Raw genomic sequence first — 6,460 nt, 5'->3', positions numbered from 1 at the left:
TGTGAGGGTCGAAAGCTCGGAAGCTAGGAAGCTCGGAAGCTCGGGAAGCTCGGAAGCTCGGGAGCTCGGAAGGTTTTTGCACCTCAACTGAGGGTAGAGAATTCAATGGGGAAAAGTTGTAACTTTCCCACAAACGGCGCCAAACTGTTGATGCTCAAAAATGGTAGAGCAGTCAACGTCGAGTCGAACCACGTAGGCCCGTTGACCCACCACTGAGTGGATGACACGTCGAAGTGGGGCAGGAACGGGTAGCTGGGTCCGACTGGTGAGTAATGAGAGAGAATGATATCCAAAGCACCCTGCGCAAGTACACAAAAGTGAGCGGGAAGGGCACCGGTGTGGTGCCGGCCAAAGCTCCTCCGACGCTCAAGTCAGTGTTTAGAGAGATCTGAGAGCAGAGTGAGTGAATAGTATAATAATGATTTCAGTTGTCCTTTTGTGACAAGAAGGTACCTCTTTTATAGTACCTTTGGAAGAGTGTCAACCAATCCGGTGACGACACGTGTCCTTTGTGGTGACTTGCACTGTAGGAGCGCCACGTGGCACCGGTCTCGAGGATCCGAGTGAGTTGACACGGGTCGGGGGCTCGGGAGGCTTGAGCTTGGGAGGCCGGAGCCTAAGAGGCCGGGGCCCAGGGGGCCGGAGCCCATGAGGCCGGAGCCTAGTAGGTCATGGGCTAGGAGCCCAGGAAGGGCTTAGTCTTTTGGGTCTAGGCCCAAACAGCATGGTGTTAAGCCTTGTGTGACTTGTCGTTATGCCGAGATGATTAGTCATATGAACACAAATCAAGGAAGGACTTTATTATAAATTAAAATTTTTTTTTTTATAAATTTTAAAACACCTACAGTCTCAATCTAAAAATTATTTTTTTAAACAACCCAAACATAATTATAATTTATATCTTATTAAAATCTCCACAATTTGGGTAAATGATTTGTTGTAATATGTATAATTGAATTTTAGTACTTAGATGGGCTCCACGTATTAGGTTAGGTATATAGAATTTTACTTTTTCTTTTAAACTCTCAGCTAACCTTGTACTATGTCAGCTGCCCCTTATGCACGCCTGTCCTTTCTCCTCTTAAGTGTGGGTGTTGGCAGGGTTGCTTTTCAGAATTTGTCCTTTGCGAGACATCACATTATTCTTCTTGTCGCTGAGGGTTTCTTGTGGGATTAATTCTTAGCGCAACATGTTATTCTGGGTTGTAAGTATTTTCGGCCGAAAAAGCTTTGTTGGTTTGACTTTCTCTGACTCGTTGAGACTTGCATTAGCTGTTAATGCTCTTCTAGCCCCAACAGTTTTTTTAGCTTATCCTTCAAATCAACTTTTTCTTTCACTCATTTCGTCATGCCCATCTCACTTAATAACCATGGAAAATAATGAAAAATTCACCACTTAGCAACTATGCCACTACCCCTAGTTTCAGACAACCTTTTAAAGCCCTACTTATCACAGTCTATTAATTGCTTCGATCACGAAGCATTGTCAAATTAATACTTCTCCATCACATTAGGTTACTTACAACTTTTTATTATTAATTTTTGTTGTTTATACAAAAAGTCTTAACTTTGATTTTCGCCTAGGCATCCTAGTTTCTTCGACCGGCCCTATACTTACATTAGGAACCCTCACATTTCTATACATATCTACGACGTCCATGTCTTTAGTTCCAGAATCCCCAAAATTCCAACTTGACTCCCTCTTCGTTTCCACACTTAACGTCTACAACACAGGGCTTGGGGCTAATTGTGATGTAACCCTCACAATAGAAGGTGAGAAATAAATAATATGTGAGCCCTTTATTTGTGAGAAATAAATAGTGTTAATTTATAATTTAATAAATGGAACCCTACCAGGTCAATGTCCTGGCAGTTGTCTCTTTCAATGTGATCAAGCACATCGTCTTCGAATCGTCGAAACAAATCGTCCATAGCTTCTTCTCCGAACTGACGATCGAGCCAGAATGGGCTCTAGAACGGCCCTTAGTTCTGTGGTCAGTATTGCTGACCTTGCTTTCCTGTCAGCTTGCTTTATATGTGAGGCACAGTCGCTTTTGAATACTTGCAAGTTTTGCAAAGTAAAAGATCCTTCAGCCTCGGTCACCTCTTTTACCTCCTTCATTGTTGGTGTATAAAATGGCAAATTGAATGTGTCCAGTTTTTCCTCTTCAATCAAACCCTGAACATATTCATCCAACTAAATTAGTTAGCTAAAGAAGGAGAATTGTCCTCCACTTATACTTGCATAGATACAATATGAACATAATTACTCGCAACAAATTTTATTTACTAAATGTTTCCTTTTCATTCATTTTAATTTGTGCTTACTCTAAACATCATTTATTACTAACAATAAAATATTGACTATATCCATATGTTTACATATTATTCGATCTACAAGTGGTCTCACCTCTATCAGATGCATTTCATGTCTCTATTAGATGGGTAGTCTGTAGAGCCGGCCCTAAGTTTTAGAGGTTGGGGCTAAAATTTAAAATGAGCCCCTTTAGTAAACACATAATTTAACTTACAACAAAAATGAATCATCAAAAATTAAAAAAAACACACATAAAAGCTATCCTCATTAATCAGAATATAAATATATATATATATATACAAAAATACTCTAAAACTAACTAGTTAGTAAGTTAATACAAAGCTAACCACTATGTTGGGCCCACCGCACAATGTAATCTCAAAATCCAAACCATTCATTTTTTAAGCCATACTTCAAAGATCATCTCTATAAAAAATCTCTAAAATCGGAAGTCATTTAGCCATTTGATTATGATAACAATTATTTATATGCTTTTATCAAAAACAGTAATCGTCTATTTATTTGATCACAATTAGATGACTAAATGATTCCTAATGTAGTTGATTTTTTACAATGATAATCTTTGAAATATGGCCTAAACAATGGACGGTTCGGATTATGAGATTAGTTATGTAGTGGGCCTAAAAGCATGATTAGTTTCATATTAACTTACTAACTAGTTAGCTTTAGAATACTCCTAAAATAGATGAGGGTAAAATAGGAAAATTGAATAATTTTTATTTCTTTTGACAACAAAAAAATTAATTTTTATTTCCTATTCCTACACAAACCAATCATGAAAAATTGAGAATGAAAATAAAAAAGTAATTAATGTTTTACTTTCCGAACATTACCAAACACATGAATTAAAATCTTACATTCGCTTCTTTTTTAAAAATGCATAGGAATTAAATTTCTAAGAAATCAATTTCGTGAACCAAACAGGCCGATAGAGGCATTTGTTTTCTTATCTACCAAGAAACTAAAAAAAAAAAAAAAGACTTTTAAAAGACTTTTTTACCACAAAAAAAAAAACAAAAAGACTTTTGAAAGACTTGAACGAAATTGCATCGAAAGATTCATAACATGGATGCCGTGAAAAAGCTGTCAAGAATGCAGTATTTTAAAATTAAAAAATGAATATATGGGGAATCCTCTGTATATACGTGACTTCACCACCATCTATATTAAAATGACACCAAATAGTCTATCAGTGAGAGACTACATTGCAAGAAAGACTGAGTGATATGGGTGTGAACCGAACGGTGGAAATAGCCCATATGGGGTGCTTGCTTTTAATGGTTTTTAATCCTTCCAATAAGCGCTACTCATGACTTGATTGACAAGGACAAAAATTGAACCAAATCTAATTCCAGCCTAGAATATGCATGGTAAAAGAGTATTCTGGTAGCTTGAATTGTAGCACAAATGTAAGCACATTTATTCTTCTTAAGCACAAAAAGATGTCCAAAACAATTCGACAAACAAAGCAATGCAACATAAATCTCCTGGGCAGTTGTATTCTTGCATATTTATTCATATGAACAATTCAGGCTTCTTTTTCAAGGAGATAACCAAGTCAATGTCCTGGCCGTTGTCTCTTTCAATGTGATCAAGCACATTGTCTTCGAATCGTCGAAACAAATCATCCATGGCTTCTTCTCCAAACTGACGGGCCAGAATGGGCTCTACCACGACCCTTAGTTCTGTGGTCAATATTGCTGCCCTTGCTTTCCTGTCAGCTTGCTTTACGTGTGAGCCCCATTCGTTTTTGAATGCTTGAAGGTTTTGCAAAGTAAAAGATCCTTCAGCCTCGATCACCTCTTTTACCTCCTTCATTGTTGGTCTATATAATGGAAAATTGAATGTGTCCAGTTTTTCCTCTTCAATCAAACCCTGAACATATTCATCCAACTAAATTAGTTAGCTAAAGAAGGAGAATTGTCCTCCACTTATACTTGCATAGATACAATTTGAACATAATTACTCGCAACAAATTTTATTTACTAAATGTTGCCCCATTGTTTCATTAATTTTATTATGTGCTTACTCTAAACATCATTTATTACTAACAATAAAATATTGACTATATGTTTACATGTCATGTCTCTATTAGATGGGTAGTCTGTAGGGCCGGCCTTGAGTTTTATGAGGCTCAGGACTAAAATTAAAAGTTGTTTCGTGATTCATATAATAAATACATGTTTTATTTTTATGAGAAATGTAATCTGTAATGCGGTTTATAAACGTACGTAGTCCAAACAAAAAAAAAAAATATATGTAATACAAATAATTTTGTTAGTACTTGAATATTCTAATATCGGTACCTCTAAAACCATATCTTTGAGTTTCAATCCGAGAAGTTCAAAAGAGGAGATGGGATCATCACTCTTAATGCTTCCCAAGATTGTGAGGACCATACTCCCTCCGGGGACTAGCGCCTCTGCACGACACCTCAAAAACAGTGTGAAGTCTCTTTTGAATTGCTCAAAGTATTCGTTATGCACAGCAGGGGGGCTAGTCTTGGCTATTTGTATGTTCCCTTTGTTCACTCCCTCTCCTGATTCTGTTACTAAACCTTTTGGAATCTGCACAAATTTTTCTCAAACCAAATGACTAAATGAGGCATAAGTATTAATATTCATGTACACTACTAGACTCCATGAGTTAACTAAATACTATTCCAAGTTCTTTTATCATGTACTATACATACCCATTTCATATACTAATTATATTTACAAAACAAATAAAGTTAAAAAAATCATAGAACTATAGAAGTCAACTGACTAATAAAGTTAGGAATTAGAAAAACGGTTGATTGAGCTTGTTAGGTAAAGCATACCCACTTTTGTTTACTATAATAAAAAAGTGAGAAAAGCACAATCAACAACATTAACAAGGGCATGAGTTAGCTAGAAAAAGCAATATTATCAACCTCAGAGATCCACATAAGAGCATAAGAGGAGTGAACAAAGTGGAGAGAATTGTGTGGAAAGAGCCTGCCATAGAAAGAACCCGGCATTCCTGCAATGAAACATGGCCCGAACTTCTTCTCATTTGCTTCAAGTTTCTTGTAGAAGTCTGGCAGTGACCTGAACACTGTGTTGAAATCGATCGTTCCCGGGCAGATCATTCAAGAACACTTGGACTGATGATGGTGGCCGGTTCAGCTTTTCAAATGTGGTGTGGATTTTGTCTATGATATTTGATACCACCAAAAGGGTGTTGGGTCCTGAAGAGCATCCTAAGTCTGCAATTTTCAAACACTCCTCTGGGAATAGATTACAGCAGAGCTCTTCTATGCTTGCATCTACTATGGGCTTCACCATTGAAATCACAGCCCTCTGAAACAAAAAACAGAAATTACCATTATTTAACACATTAAGATCGAAATTTAAGAAGTAATTAACATAAAAAAGAAAGAGAGAAATTAAACAGAGAATTAATTTTCACTAACTTGTGGTAGGGAATTGCTTGCATAGCTTGTTTTCCCAACTCCTCCATTCATGTGAAGAACTTGCTGTAACTCCATTATTTTTGTGCTTAATTTCAAATGTGCTCCTCTTTCAGTCGTCCTATTGGTACCTATTGTGCTTGAACACACTCGCATATTTATAATTGAATGCTTACCTAATAGTTGGCTAGCTTACCTAATAGTTGGTGTCCTACATCTCTAAAAAGGTGTCATCTGTTGGTGTGAGTCAACCCATGTGATTATTGTGTAATTATTAGAATTAGTTAGGTGATTTATTAATTCCTATATTTTAGTTATAGGCCCATGTATATAAACCACACTTTGTGGTCTTAATCAATTAAGCAGAAATCATATTGAAACCCTAAAACCTTCTGAGTACATGGTATCAGAGCATGGTTCTCTATCCTACTGGTTTTTGAAGAATTTTTTCCATAAAAATTCTATTGTTCAGAAATCCTACTGTTCCTTTCCGCTGCACAACCCCTCTGTCACCTTCGTTTGCTGAACAACTCCCCTGCCACCGTCGCTCGCTGCACACCCCCCCCTCTGCTGCTCCAAGTCGACCAGCAGCAACGCCGACAGCCTGTGACTGTTTGTGCACCAGCGACGCCGACGCCACCTCTGCCTTCCTCGTGCGCCGGCGACTGCGCGCGCCTCCTGACTGTGCG

The 6,460-nt window shown here is 37.6% G+C and overlaps 1 pseudogene across 1 annotated transcript; it reads right to left on the bottom strand.

Annotated features, from left to right (window-relative positions):
* Window positions 1-3,761: 3,761 nt before the first annotated feature.
* On the bottom strand, window positions 3,762-5,900 carry LOC147277014 (S-adenosyl-methionine 4-1-methyl-2-pyrrolidinyl-3-oxobutanic acid methyltransferase-like; annotated as a pseudogene). Its single transcript, XR_015123896.1, has 4 exons — window positions 5,775-5,900; window positions 5,253-5,661; window positions 4,645-4,905; window positions 3,762-4,213 (listed from the first exon to the last, which is right to left on the bottom strand). The product of XR_015123896.1 is annotated as an S-adenosyl-methionine 4-1-methyl-2-pyrrolidinyl-3-oxobutanic acid methyltransferase-like (transcript).
* Between the last annotated feature and the right edge of the window lie 560 nt (window positions 5,901-6,460).

Source organism: Dryas octopetala, chromosome 8 (genome assembly GCF_963921425.1).
Source record: "Dryas octopetala chromosome 8, drDryOcto1.1, whole genome shotgun sequence".
NCBI lineage: Eukaryota > Viridiplantae > Streptophyta > Magnoliopsida > Rosales > Rosaceae > Dryas > Dryas octopetala.
This window is presented reverse-complemented; position numbering and strand designations above follow the sequence as displayed.